We start from the raw sequence: 16,017 nt of genomic DNA on the forward strand, positions 1-16,017 counted from the left end.
CAGACAAAACTATTTTTTATAAAGACACTTTAAATTGAGAGACAGAGAGATAGTATTTGATTAATTACCATCAGTGCCAGGATTAATTTCTGAGCACAGAGTCAGGAATAAGCCCTGAGCACCACTGGGTGTGGTCAAAAACTCTCTACTAAAAAATATAATTGTGAATATACATTTACTAATGTTTGCCTGGTCTTTAATTATAATGTTAGCAGTTATAATAATCATCTCAAATGTTTTTTAGTGATATAGTTTATCTGAAAAATACAAATGGAAATATTTTACAAAATCTCCTCTCTTCCTTGGAAAAACTTCCAAGAAAGGGTGATATTAGTAATATGGTGAAAAATGAAAAAATGCAGAAACTAGACTAACCAGTTTCTAGACTAGTCTAACTAATATAACTGCTAGAAATGTTTTGTCTCTTACCATCTGAGCCATGGAAATGCTAGAGTTAGGAACCTTCACAAACAGATGACAAAAAGAAAGAGAAAGGGAAAAAAATTAAAAAGTATAGAAAAAAGGAAAGCCAAGTTGCATATTATTCTATTTATCAGTAACAACTCTTTATATACACTCCTAATTTTTAAATTGGTTAACATTTCATTTGTTGTAAAGAGTAAAGCAAAAGGTGATATTAGCATAATGTTTAGAATACCTAAAGGACTAAATAAGTAATAGCAGTTTTATTAATTTAGACATATCTCTGTTCCTATTTCATTGTAATTTACAAAATGCCATTTAATTCCTTTAGGATTAATTTAAATGCAAATGTTGCATTCAGATCTTTGCAGTCATATATTGGGGGGAAAAAGGTTACGGCTTTGAAATAATGATAAATACTCTATTAACTTTAATTGTTAATTTCTAGGAAGCATGCAAGAGAGTGTGACAAGAACATCACCAAAGGCAAAGGTCTATTAGCCAACTAGACCAATAAAAATTATACTTCTTGTCAAAACTGGAAGGGCCAGTAATCATTAAGAAGTCTAATAAAGAATTACAGTATTAAATTAAAGCTTTATTTTTCATTCATTTGTGAACCTTGGACTAATTCCAAAAGTCACATGAAGGAAATAAAAATACCCGCCCATTTAATTTCTTTGCCTGCTTTATGCTTAATAAGAATAGGGTTATTCACTAGTCAATAAATCAATTAATAAGCAATATAAACTATGTAATTTATAATAAATCTTTTTTCTAAAATTTTACACTGCTGTTCTTAAATTTGTTGTTTCCTGTTTAACAGTTGTCAGAGTCATAAACTTTCCCTCACTTCTTAAACAGTCACAAATTTTTTTCTATTTAGGGTATTTAAGTGCATACAATAAGAGTAGCACTGTAATCTGTAGTTTAGACTATGTTTTATGTATAACTATTTATCTTATATAAGTAATTTGGGGAAATAAATATGTTGAAACTAAAAAGAAACAGAAATAAAACCTCAAATATATTACATGGTACATCAATCTAACATTAAACTTTATCCAATTCATTTTCAACTCACTTAGTAACTCATTTATCAATTCCTATAATAGTGATACACAAAATATAAAAAATAATTAATATGTTTTTAGTATTTTTGTTTCATAAAACTTTATGTAAAGTGAAATGAGAAAGGAGCAGTAAAGATAGGCTTTGGTGTCTTGATGGAATCAACCTGTCTGATGACAATTAATAATGCTAGAATTACTCTACTGACCTCAATTTGAGCAAAATGCACTTTGAGTGCAGCCCTTTGGATAAAGGTGATCAAGCAGGGAAATTTAATGTAAAGTTTAAAAATTTAATGTTATTATATCATTGTCTTCCTAATTTTTAAATTCTGCAGGGAAGATATACTTAATGCCCTAGATAATTTATCTTGGCTTTCCTATATTTCCTTTTTAGAGCTTAGTAATTTTAAATTTTCCTCATTTGTAATTAAGAATATAATATATATATATATTATATAAGCATTATATATTGTATATAAGTAGGATTATATATTATATAATTATTAGATATAAATAATATATATTGGGGCCAGAGCCCTAGTGCAAGCAGTAAGGCATCTGGCTTGCCCATGCTAGCCTAGGAAGGACCACGATTTGATCCCCCAGCGTTTCATATGGTCCTCCAAGCCAGGAGCGAATTCTTAGTGCACAGCCAAGAGTAACCCCTGAGTGTCACCGGGTGTGGCCCCAAAACATGTATATATACATATTATATATTAATATGTCCCTAATTTATAATTAGATATGTACATCGCTGAAGGACGTTTAGCCCTGATGAGTAGACCTGGTAATCTATTACTGAGGAGCCTAAACTACACCACATCCTTGGAGCTTTTTGTTAGACTATCTTGTGTGTTTAGCAAAGAACCCCAAGACATCTGAGGCTCCCGAGAACTGTGTAGGAAAACCCCACCCCAATAAAGACAATTAAATTATCAGAGTATCTTTTTCACTCACTAAAGTCATATTAAAGTATGTTTAAACTAAAGATAAAATCTACCATTTCTCTATGTTGGCCCTCTCACCAAATGAAATAGAGAATTTTTTTTTTTTAATCTCAGCAAATGAGGAACCCGTGGGTGTGCAAGAGATTGAACTTGGTATCTATGATCTGCTGATCATAAAAAAGAACTTTGGCCTCTTTCCTAGACAACATTCTTGCTCAGAAAACAAGCAGAAAATTCAACACTTTTATCAGTATATCAGAGAAACTCAGGCATTTATGAAAGCAATTTTATTCTATCCCTTTTGTTTACAAAATCAGGAATATGAGCTAATATTGTAAAATAAAAATAATCTTGCACTTGCGAATTTGACTTCCTTTTCCTGTTTCGTTTTTTTAAAAATAAGCACTGAGACTCTGAGAAATATTCATTTATATTGTTTAATTGTGGTAGTGATTCTTTTAAAATGCCTATTTTATATTGCTTTAAATACAAGGTACCACTTAGAAGTTTCTTAAAAGCTTACCTTTATGCAATAATTTACAATTGCTTAAATGATAAATATTTTAAATAATAAGGAGAAAGTATACTACTATATATTGAAAATAAGCTGCAATTTATCTTTTTATTAAAAGAAGAATATGACTGGAGTATTGAAAAACATGATTTGCCCTGAGGCCCAGCTTTGAATTCTGCAACCCATAACTCACCAAAAATAACCAGGATCAAACCCTGAGTATTAAACTGGGATTAATCCCAGAGAGGACAAAATTTTAACAATGGCAATAAGAAATTTTAAAAAATTAGAGATAAATGTATTTTAAAATATTCTTAAAGGGCTGGAGCAGTGACACAAGTGGAAAAGTGTCTGCCTTGCCCATTCTAGCCTAGGATGAACTGTGGTTGGATCTTCAGGCATCCCATATGGTCCCCCAAGCCTGGAGCAATTTCTGAGCTCATAACCAGGAGTAACACCTTAGCATTACTGGGTGTGGCCCAAAGAACAAACAAACAAATAATGTTTTCAAAATGTTACTTCTAATTAAGCAAAGAATTCATGTCATTAAACCAATATATCTTAGATAAATTGATACATTGATACTTAGATACATCTAAGTAATGCATTTATAAAATATGTATAGTAATAGAAAGGAAAGCTATATACTTTCAATTTTTTATTTTAAGTTGAGTCCTGAGCAAATAGCTATATATATTAAGTGCTTTTTTGAATTTAAGCTTGTAGAATAAATTACAACTTTTTAAATTTCATTGTTGTGGCTATGCTTTTTATAGAAAAAGAATTTACTTATGACAAAACTAATTATCCCCAAGCCATTATCTATGTCAAAATCTATATTATAATTAATTGATAATTTAGTTATATTTTAAATTTTTCTTATAAGTTACTAAAGAGATTATTTTATTTTACTTTCCTAGAAAAACTTCAATGTTATCTCTGAAAAAATTAGTTAAAATAATAATATGCCATATGTTACAAGAAATATTTAGAAATAGATTATCTGGCTATCAAATAATCTCGTTCATTAGAATGATTATCAATTTGGTATAATTTATTTTAACACTAAATTCAACATACTTGACCAAAATGTTTCCAGCATTCTCCACAGAAATATTTGCATTTTTAGAGGATATTTAATGTTAATAATAAATCCAGTGTAGTAAGTATCATCTAAATAGGAAGGAAATTTAATGACTTCATGCATATTAATGAGATACAACTTTTTTATAGTGATTGTTTTGGTTAAATGAGTAATAATATAGTCATATGCTATAATTTGCCTATGATACAAATTAAAGTTAAAATACATGTAAATATTAAGAGAACAACATGAAAAAATAAATGTAACTCCTTTCTAGACACACAAGACACCAAATTTTTGTTTAAATCCTTTTCTTGATCAATTTTGTATGTTCACTAATATTATATATTGAAGATGAGGGCATGCTTTGCAAATTAATGTAAGATTTAATTAAAATATACATATGTGTATAAAATTACCTATGTTTGAGAAATGCTCAAAGAACACTATTCTCTCATTGTAATTAAAAAGAAATGTTTTATATTGTGGTACTGCTCTTATTGTGTTGTATAAATTTTTGTTGAAAAATATGTTATAGAAATGGTTATAAGACTATAATTCTAGAGAAGAATTCATTTACTTGCTGTTCAATACATTATGAGTGTGGTGATGAAGGAAATCTAAGTGAAATAATTTATTCCATTCCATTGGTTTCATGAGGAATTAATGTGATAGCAAAAATGTTGAAAATCAGCTGTGTAATGAGGTGCAGTGAAGCAAATTTCCATTATAAGTAGATGAAATTACAATGTGTTATATGAAGATTGACTACTTGCATTTGTAATATTTCTACAAAAGCAAAAGTCATAGAGGAAAAGATAATTCTATCATTTACAATAGTAACAATAGCGTTTTTCAATTAACAAATCTATAATTATTTTTTGAGAATATATTTATTTTCCTAATGTCACTGCATGTTAGAAGCTACACCACTTACAATGGTGAGCAGCATATATATTGGCCATTGAATAGAATAAAAATCTGCTGGTTGTTTTAACAATAAATTCTGCTATTTATCAACATTAATGTGATGTTCCAAAATAATGAGAAAAATAACAAGTCAATCAAAAGATTTTTAATGTCATTAACTAAAATTTAAATAATATATATTTATCTTTATTTATAGAAAAAGTAACGATTGGAATATTAGTACAATAATAAAACAATTTGCATTTCAAAAGTATTTTTAAATGTCAAAATAACTCTCCTACCAAAACTGTATTTGTGTGTATGTATGTATCCAGAGGCTTAAAAAAATAACTCATGCAGAAAAATACATATCTAGTATATTTGAGACCTTGATTTCATTCATCAACAGCTATGGTCCAAAGCACTACTAGGTTCAGGACTATGACACTAGATTATACAGTGGTTGTGCTGACTCTACTTAGATCCCTGGAATTACATAGTCCTCAGAGTATTGCCAAGTGTAGCCTCCAAGGTGCCATAATCACCAATTTATGACATAGCAACTTCCCTGAGCACTTGCCACACTCCTCTGGTTGTTCCAGTATGGAGAGTCCAAGCAACACTGCATCCTTGAGCTTTAGCAATCAGCCACCAGATCATGTTGGCCCCAAATCAGGATGTAAATGCCAAGAACCCTGAACATCACTAGGGACAGTGGTTGGCAATCTTTTCTTTTCAACTGAGCCAAATCTCGCCAAAACCAAGATTGAAATTTATTTTGCGAGCCACGATTTTTTTTTTTTTTTGGCAGCACTCAGGGGTTACTCCTGGCTCTATACTCAGAAATCGCTCCTGGTAGGCTCAGGGAACCATAGGGGATGCCGGAATTTGAACCATCGACCTTCTGCATGAGAGGCAAACGCCTTACCTCCAGGCTATTGCTCCAGCCCCGAGAGCCACATTTTTAAAACCGAAAATACATAGGATGGTACTTGTTTTTAGTTTCAATAAGCTTTATTGAGAGTAGTCTGCATGCAAGTATCCACATGGGTCGGAAGGATACAAATAACACGACTAATAAAACAAAAACTTTAGAACGATATTATTTATTGATAATGTTAAATTCCATAAAATTTGCCTTACAATGTAGAGAAAATTACATCCTGACAATGACTGAAAAAGTCACAAACACTAATGTGAACATTGGCCTTGCATTTTCTTGCATAATTTGAGTAAGTCAGGTTTGTATGTTGTTGTTTTTAATTTTAGGCACGGTTCCAGGTTCTCATCGATGAGATGATTTTTCAATTTACTCTTGATAAGAGTCATGCTTGAAAATGATTTTTTTGCATAAATATGTAGACCCAAACAAGGAAAGAACAGCAAATGCTAGCTTTTTTAGTTGATTATATGAGTCAGGAATACTATTCCAGGTGTTTAAAAATCAACATATCTTCCTTCTACAGGTCTTTCAAAGCAGACCACTGGTGCTATGAACTAAGTTCACATTTGTGTTTTTCCAATCTTTCTAAATTAGCACAAAGACATTCAAATTTCGAGCTCCACAGTTCTTTGTTTTTTTAAATCCAGGAATTGCATCTCAAAGTTGCTAATGTCGATATTATAGGGTAAAAAATGTAATTCCGTTACAGTGGTATCCAGAGGTTTTTTTTTTAACAACATCGCTTTGCTGTTTCTGAAATCCTGAAACCTCTTAAGAAAAGCTTCCCTCATATTTCAAAGTGCTGTTTTAAAATAGGTAATGTCAATATCAGAATTATTTTCTTGGCGATGTTTCAACAAGCTTGAAAGGTGAATCAAAGTTTCTCTGTCAAAATCTTGAGCAAAAACAGATAATTTGTTTTCAAACAAAATAACTTCTAACATTGAAAAAGTTGTGTTTCCTTTCCCCTGTAGTTTATGAATAAGCTGATTTAGATGTGAAGTAACATCTACCATGAAATCCAGTTTTTGAATACACTGATCATTTGTTAATTCTGGATAGTGAACACCCTTCTTGAGGAAAATGCTTTGATTTCTGATGATAAGTAAGCAAAACGTTTCAAAATGTTTCCTCTTCATAACCAAAATGCGCTGAAAATTTGAAATCCTACAATATGGAGATGAAACTGGTAAAAGAGAAAAACCTTTTAACAATCTTTAAAAGCAAGGACAGTATTCCAGAGAAAAGTCGTGATTTCACTGAAAAGAAAACAAATCTATTGACACTTTAGTGTGTGCTGCAAGAAACCCAACTAAAATACACACAAAAACAAAAACGGTATTTTGTTAAAGGCATATATATATCATAAATAAATTATGAAGGGTGCCTGAAACATTTTAAAAATATTTTTTTCATTTAAGCATACTTGTTACAAAATTATTCATACTTGATTTTCAATCATAGAATGTATACCACCCTTCACCATTGCACTTTCCCCACTACCAATGTCCCTTGTTTCCTTCCCCTGCACCCTCCTCTGCCTATGTCAGGGGCAGGCATTTTGCTTTTTTCTCTCTATCTCTCTTTTCCTTTATGACACTGAGGTTTGCAAAATTTCCTTTATGACACCATGGTTTGCAATATTGTTAATTAAAGGGTACCATGCATGTCCCTTATCCATTTTCAGCATGCAGTTCTTGTCCAAAGTGATATGTTCCAACTATCAATGTCATAATGCACCTTTCTCTATTCTAACTGAATCACCACTTTTTATGGCAAACTTTCTATCATGGACTAGTCCATCTGTCCCTCATCCCTATTTTCTCTTGATATTATTACCATATTGCCATTTATTATTCTTATATGACACACATGATTATTCTGTGTCTACACCTCTTCTTCTGACTCATTTCACTCAGAATAATAATCTGATGTGTTGATGTATGTACAGATGATGCACTGTGCATGGCTCTGTGTTTTTCTGTAGTCACAAGAAACAGAAGTTGCACACCCGTACATTGTATCCACTCATTGTATGATAGACTGTATTCAAAAAATACTCCCTGCTGAACTAAACTCTGTGACAGATGACACAGTAAAGATAATGTGTGAAATTCACAATTGTGATCAAATCCAGGCTATTCACCACCCTGGGTGAGAGTATGGATGCCCATTACTAGCATCTTCTCCATGGAGAAGTGAAGTGGCTGTTCAGGGGAAGGGTGCTTTCTCACCTAGTTGGCAAGAAGGAAGAAGTAGTGCAGTTCCTGTGAGAGCAGAACTCTGACTTTGTACAGCCCTAGTTGGAGAAGGAATTTGTAGCTAAGCTGTGTATTTGGTAGACATTGTTCACTTTCTCTATGAATTTAATATTTCTCTGCAGGGGAGTTTCACAAGTAGTTTTTACAGTGAGACATAAGATGGATGTCTTCAAAAAAGAATCTGATTCTGGGATAGCTGTGTCTGAGAAGGAGATATTGAAATGTTTCCACTCTTGCAAAAAATTTCTGATTGGCACTTATATTATGTAGAAAGTCATAATCAATATGAAAAACAGCGTTTAAGGGCATTAGCTCACAACTTTAATCATGAGTACTCTGAACATGAGAATCCATGGAAAAGAAAACTCTGGGTTGAGAATCCCTTCATGGAAGATGCCCACTCTTGTGCAAAATAAAATATGTGTTTTGAAATCACTCCAGGCACTGTATTTCTAAACCCCACCCAACCTGGTCTGAAGAAGCAGGGTAGCAGGAAAGAAGTAATAAACCAAGCTAGCCAGGAAAGGATGATCATGGAGTCCATGGCCTTTTCCCTTGTACTCTGCCTCGAGCCCAAAAAGCTAGAACACATCTTTTTTTATTAAAACCAATTCCCAATACCAGGAGACTTAAGGTCAAGAGAGAGAGACAAAAGTACATATTCAGTGAACTTTTACATATCAAAGGAAGAGGTTTAAGAAAGGATGACTTTGGGGGAACACCTTTGTTTAGATGATACTTGGTATCATCTTACATTCTTGGAGCCAGCCTCCGGGGCTGCACACAGGGTGCGCACTGACAGAGGCTAGCAGCAGAGTCCTGACTCTTGGAGCGGCTGCCCAGCACACAGAAGAGCCAAATTAAAAGTGTAAAGAGCCACATGTGGCTCGCAATCCGCAGGTTGCCGACCATTCACTAGGGATATCATCCCAAGAAAGATAAGGGAAAGAAATAGATCGACTTTTACTCTAGGTACTGAAAAAGTCAAAATTTATCATAAAACTTTGGTATGTTTATATATATATATATATAATGAGATGAAATAGCATATTTTATGCTTAGAAAATAAAATTTATTTCATTCAAGAAAATTCTAAATACTGTATGGCATATAAGGTGACTGGGCGTATAAAATGGCCCTCTACTTTTCTTGTTAAAGTAAAGGTTTTGGGCTATATTTGCTGTATAAGACTACTACTCTTTTAATGCAGAAAAAAATGGAAATTAAAAACCTTTGACTTTATTTTTATATGAAAATTTAATTTATTTCTATATGAAAATTTAATTTAAAATTTTAATTTTAATGCTTATGTCATGCATGTACTTAGCTGTAAAAGTGTCACTTATAAAAAATAAGGCTATTTGTCATCAAACATGTAAACATAAAACAGTGATCTACATTGAGAGCAGGGAGAGGAGGCTCTTTCAAGAGCAGCTGGCTGGGGTACAGTGCTTAATAGGACCACTTGAGAAAGACAGATCACCTCCTCTGTGTTCCATAAAAGCTGAACAGAGGGATGTCAGAGGAAGAAGGGGATGGATCATTCGTCCCTGAAATCAGAGTAAGGTTCAGCATGCCGTATACCATTCTGATGTATAAAAAGACCCCCAACTTTTAACAAGTTTTTCATGGGTTAAAAGTTGTCTTATGTGCTGGAAAATTTGGTAATTGATCAATTATTTATGAAAATAGTTTTTATTGGGGCCAGAGCGATAGTACAATGGTAGGACATTTACCTTGCACGCTGTTGACCCAGGATATACCTTGGTTCCATCCCTGTTGTCCCATGTGGTCCCCCAAGCCAAGAGTGATTTCTGAGCGCATAGCCCAGGGTAATCCCCGAGTGTCACCAAGGTGGCCCAAAAAGCAAAAGAAAATTTTGTTTTTATTGGTTTTCACCTCCTTTTTATGTTTATAGTAAATAAGACCTACTATTATTACTTAAGATTTATTATGCTTGATACTTTCAATTTATATAACTAATATATAGACATTTTTAAGCTTTAATTTAATATTGGGTTGTTAATGTAATTAAAATAGATAAAAAGAAAATATAGTAAGTTTCCAGAGGTCTTAACTTTTTTAATTAGTTAAAATTTTTATTCACATTTCTTTATTATATATTATAATTATGTTCATTTTATTTCAAAATATGTTCCTTTAAATTGGACTAAAAATGTTATAATTAAATCAAAACTAATAAAAATAGTTGCAATTATAGAAGATAGTATAAAATCACAAGTTTAAAGACAGAATTAGAATCATAGTTTCCTGGTTTTTCTCTGGATATGGAAGAGCTGACTGAAAAACAGCTTTTTTTCCATTGGAGAAACTCTTTCCTGTACATTTCTGTGTCAACAAGAGCTTTCTAGGATGAATATTTTTTTGACTTGTATTGAAATCTATTAAATACCTGCCTATTTCTGTTGAGTTGAAATCTGATAAGCTCTTTTGTAAGTGTTATTAGATTTATTCAAATTGTAGTTTGACCCATAGGTAAACCTCTCCTGATAATGCAGCCATTTTCTTTTTCTTTCTGCTAACTGTATGTTTTGCCTCTAAGTCAATAATTTGGTCAGAAATCACAAGAACATAGAACAAGGGATAAATTGTACTGTAATTAATTTTGGGGGAAATTGAGACCTCACCATGATAGACAATTTTATTCCTCATTCCACATTCCACCTTCCTTCAAATTCTTCTACAATTTACTTGAAATATTCAAACTCAGTACTTTCAATGCCTAATTCCTTTAATCTTACATTGATTTCTATCATCAGATTTTTCCTTCTCTCTCCTGCATTCCCATTTCTTATGGTAACTAAGCTAGTCTATAGAAAAAAATGAAGAGCCCAGAGATTAAAAAATACTTCTTGGGATTGAAAAGCATAAATTGAGATAGGTTGGCTATTATATAAGAGTGTCTTATTTATTGACAGTTTACAGACTTATAGAGCTTCCATGGTCAGATTCCTTAAATGAACTGATTGTTTTCTAAGATTGCATATCAGGAAAAATATCATAATCATTTATTATCCAAGTATGGATATGAATGTGAAAGAACCAGCAGATACCTTCAAATGCTCTTATCTTGTAGAAAAATATTCTTGATAAAAATTAGACTTCTGATAAGTATGGAGGATATGGGAAGGTACTTGCATACATTTTATCATCGTAGAGTCTCTCAAGAAGTACATAGCAAATTCTGAGCACTTCCAGAAATAATCATTGAGCACAACTAGATATAATACAACCCCCTGCTCACCACCCGCCAAAAACAGATGAAACAGAAGAGTAACGTCACATTTTCTTCTAAGAACACATTATTTATCTTTGTATAATCATCTAGAGACACAAAAAATTCTTAAAAATAAAGTTTGGCTGTTACACTTAATATTTTTTTTGTAATAGACAAATGCAAGACTTTCCTTTTCCCAGCAATATATGACAAAATTACATCAAATAGGCCATATAAATGGAAAAAAAATCTGTTTTACCAACCTTTTTTTTATAAACCTGTTTAGTTTCTAATGAGATATTTTATTAGTGGCAGCATCAAAAAATCACAGAAAGCAGCTGGAGAACTCTATAACAGACTGGACTCTTGCCTTGCAGGAGGCCAACCTTAGTTCAAATAACAGCACCAATATGGTCCAAAAAACTCCATCTAGATCTGATTGCAGTGTCAAGCCCTGAGCGTTGCTGGGTGTGGTCCCAAAATAACAGAAACACAAGCTCAGAACAAAAAGTAAAAAGAAAAAATTGTGACATTATATAGTTTATAAATTGGGAAAATAATCTGCTGGCAAGGTTATTGACCAAGCTCAAATTAGATAAAGTGGGGACAGATGATGCCCATTAGATTTAGAATAAGCTAAGTATCTATACATATCCCAGAGTGTACAGGATAAAAAGAAATAAATAAACAAGAAATTTGGTTATTTGCAATTGAGAGATGCAAGAAACAAATGTAATCATCTAGTGCATTTATAGAAAATGATGGAGAAATGTCACAATCATAAAAAGGTCAGTTTTCATTACAGTGAGAAATAAAGAAATGCTGATGCTGAGGTCTGGCTTTTATCAAGATAGAATTGCTTTTTGGCTCAATTAGTGTAAAAACAAATGCTTCTTAGGTAATAGTTTTCAGAATTTCCAAACTACATCCTTTGAAGAGAGTCTTTTTACCCTAGAGACTGTTGAATAACATGAATTACAAAAATATATATGATTGGGTTTCAGGCATTCAATATTCCAACTCAGTATAATACCTACACAAGTATCCACTACTTTCCACCAATTTCCAGTTTCTCTTCTGCCTTCCAGCCTGACATTATGGCAGTTCAGCCCATCATTTTTCACCTTTGAGCATTTGATATTACCCTAGAAAGTTTGTTTATAACCCACTTCTAAAGTATTATTCTGAATATTTCTTTTAGATTGCACTGATTTCAGTCAACATTATACTGGATAAAGAAACTATAGTACATATACACTGTGGAGTATTACTTTGCCAAATGAAATGTCTTAAAATTTGATTTGATATAGATAAATTTGAAGACTACTTATTCTGGTCAAGAGAGATGGAGAAAGGCCATCAGAGCAATGTTACAGCAGGTAAGGCACTTTATTTTCACACGGCCCACCTGGTTCCATGCTTGGATCGCCATAAATTATCCCAACCCCCAAGAGTGACTACTCAGTGCAGAGCAAGGAGTAGACTTTGAGCACCTCCAGGTGTAACCCAAAACAAACATACAAATAAAAAAGGCAAAGGATGAGGAACACTTAGATATCTGCTTTATATTACCAACCATGCTTAACAGTAGCTCTCTTTTCCTAGAATCGACCCCATTTTGCAAGAAATTATATTTGTTTTTATCACATATGTAGTACTCTGCTATTTTTGTGGAGGTTTTTTTGTTTGTTTGTTTTGGTTTGGGGGACATCAAGTTGTGCTCAGGGCTTACTCCTGGTTCTGTGATCAAAGGTCCCTCTTGTCATGCTTTTTGGTGCATATATTGTGCTGGAGATCAAACAAGTTTCCACTGTTTGCAAAAATAGTGTCCTGTCCACTGACCTATAAAATTGCCCATTATTTTCTTGACTTATGTACACTAGTTTTCAAATACTAGGTGGTCAAACTTATATATAAAATATGTACCAGTTATAAATGTAGTTATAAATGTACTATCATTGATTTCCTTACTAGGTTCTTCAAAAGCTTTAACATAAAAGTCTAAATGATGAGTGACAAAACAAAAATGTGTTTCCATAGAGGAGATCATGAACAGGCTACCTTTATGGTTAGTCTGTTGCCTGAATAACACTGAAGTTCTTCTATATTAATATAACAAGGACTATAATTGTTCTGTCTAAACAGCATCATTATTCTGAATCATAAATTTTTTTTCTAAAGAATTTCAGGGACTGAACTAAATTCTGTTGCCAGGAAATCATGTACACAATGATTAGAACCAACCATTTAACATATGTTCTCCAAACACTCTCAAAGGCATCAAGAAAAATGTTTAGAACATAAATCTATTTATCATATTCCTATTAATATTTATATTCCACCTTCTAAAGATATATGTCAATTATTTCAACTGGCTCTCCTTTCACACACAAATTTTGAACTTGGTCTCTTATTCATTCTCCATTAGTCATCTTTGTCTGTTTGTTTGTTTTGTTTTTGTTTTATGGGCCAGAGCCAGTGATGCTCAGGGGTTACTCCTGGCTATGAACTCAGAAATTACTCCTGGCATGGGAGACCATATGGGATGTTGGGTGATCTGACTGCTGTTCATCCTAGGACAGCTGCATGCAAGGAAAATGCCCTGCTGCTGTGCTACCTCTCCAGCCCTATCTATTAGTTGTCTTTTTAAATTTTATTCAAGTATCTCTATAAAGTACCTCTAAGGTCCACAGATGTCATTTTAACAGAATGCAAAGTAGTTTTTTATTTATTTATTTATTTAATGTTTTAAATTTATTTATTAATACTTAGCTAATACTAATAGGCTTTGCAATTATTCCAGTCTCATGTAATGTGAAGCCCAACCCACCCTTGAAAACTACATTAGGAAACCAACTTCAGATTGGCTCATTCCATTTCTAATTGTTCTCGATATATTTTTCTCATAAATGTTTTGTTTTGAACCTTTGAGCCTACACCTGGCAGTGCTCAGTGGTTACTCCTGCTCTGTTACTCAGGAATTACTCCTGAGGAGATCCTGAAAGAACCAAATGGATGGCAAGAGAATTAAACCTAATACAAAAAAAAAAAAAAAACCTAATACAAAAATAAATGTTCATTGACATTTTTAACAATTAGATTATAATATATTTTAAAGAAAATTATTTAATTTTATCACCATGAGATGCAGTCACAAAATTGTTAGTGATAGAGTTTCAGTCATAAAATGTCCATTACCCTTTCCTTCATTGGTGCACATTTCCTGACAACAATGTCCCCATTTCCCTCCCACCCTGGTCCCTGCCATCTCCTTCTTCTATGTCAGCCATTTCTCTGTGTGTGTTTCTGTGTGTGTATCTTTCTGTCTTTTTCTCTTTTTCTCATTTTAGGGATTATGTTTTACAATGTTGTTATTGAAGGAGTACCATGTATATCACTTTATCCCCATTTCAGCACCCAGTTTTTGTCTAGTTATCATTTCCAACTATCAGTGTCATAATGGTCTCTTCTCTACCCTCACTGTACTTCCCCTCTATTTCTCACAAATTTCCTACCAGGGACTGGTCCTGTTGGCCTTTTATCTATTATCTTGGGGATTATAATGTCATACACATTTTTTCTTTGTAAGTTGCAGCTATACCAGCTTTGATTTTTTTCATTTTGTTATTACATGTAGATCCTTAGATAAGAGGATTATCCCCGTCTCACTAGTCTTTTCAACTAAAATGTATACTTACCTAAGTTTAGATTTATTTCAATTTGACTTTGGTATGGAGAGAATAGTCAATAAAAACCTAGAGGTTTATAATTTATTCTTTATAGGGTTATTCGATCTTTAAAACATTCATATTTTTACAAAAAATTTTGTTTTAAAATGTTTTGCCATTCAGCACTTAAAATAGCAAAATTCAATTTAGAAATATGAAACATATCAAAGAAATTTAATAATTTAAATAAAGCTCCTTATAATGCTAGAATGAACAAAGCTCTGCAATTTTGAGACACCTCTAGCAAATCTGAACACTAATTTCAAATATTAGACATTCCAAAACATCTAAGTGTTTATTATTTCTTTGCTAAATCGCCAAATTGTATCATAAAAGGAAGGCATAATTTCATTTTATTTGATTGCATGATTAAAGAAAACCATAAAAGATTGATTAATATTTTTTCCTCTTAAGCTGAAGTGTGAAGTTATAATTAGTGTGCGGTACCTGGGGAGCATCTAACTGTTTTTAGCATCATGGTGTGCTAGGGGATTTCAAAGGGGTGCTATCTCTCTGCTTGAAATTTAGAATTTGGGGTAAACATAGAAAAAGGCAAGGGGCAATTTAGTGTCAAATATCTCAACATTTCATAGTGATAAAACAAACTTATTATGAAGTTTTGTTTTCTTTTGTTATAATAATTTGCTTTAAAATATTAATATCGATAGATAGAATATTTGGTAATTTTCTCAGTAATCTAACATCTTATTACCTGTTATTAATTTAATTTAGATTATTCAAGTAAAATTTTATCATAGATGATGCTGTTTTGTTGACACTGGTACTACACAATTGAATTTAAAAATCTGGGCCAGACCTGTGGCGCACGCAGTAGGGCATTTGCCTTGCACTCACTGACCTAAGCCAGACAAGTGGTTCGATTCCCCAAGCCAAGAG

General features: G+C 32.6%; 1 long non-coding RNA gene across 1 annotated transcript in view; it reads right to left on the reverse strand.

Annotated features, from left to right (window-relative positions):
* Positions 1–6,241, reverse strand: part of LOC126003891 (uncharacterized) — a 177,909-nt gene extending 171,668 nt beyond the window's left edge. Inside the window, exon 1 of the long non-coding RNA XR_007493835.1 lies at positions 6,041–6,241. This is a non-coding gene — a long non-coding RNA (uncharacterized LOC126003891). The remainder of the gene's footprint in view (positions 1–6,040) is intronic.
* Positions 6,242–16,017: the final 9,776 nt, after the last annotated feature.

Source organism: Suncus etruscus, chromosome 3, assembly GCF_024139225.1.
Source record: "Suncus etruscus isolate mSunEtr1 chromosome 3, mSunEtr1.pri.cur, whole genome shotgun sequence".
In the NCBI taxonomy this organism is placed as follows: Eukaryota; Metazoa; Chordata; class Mammalia; order Eulipotyphla; family Soricidae; genus Suncus; species Suncus etruscus.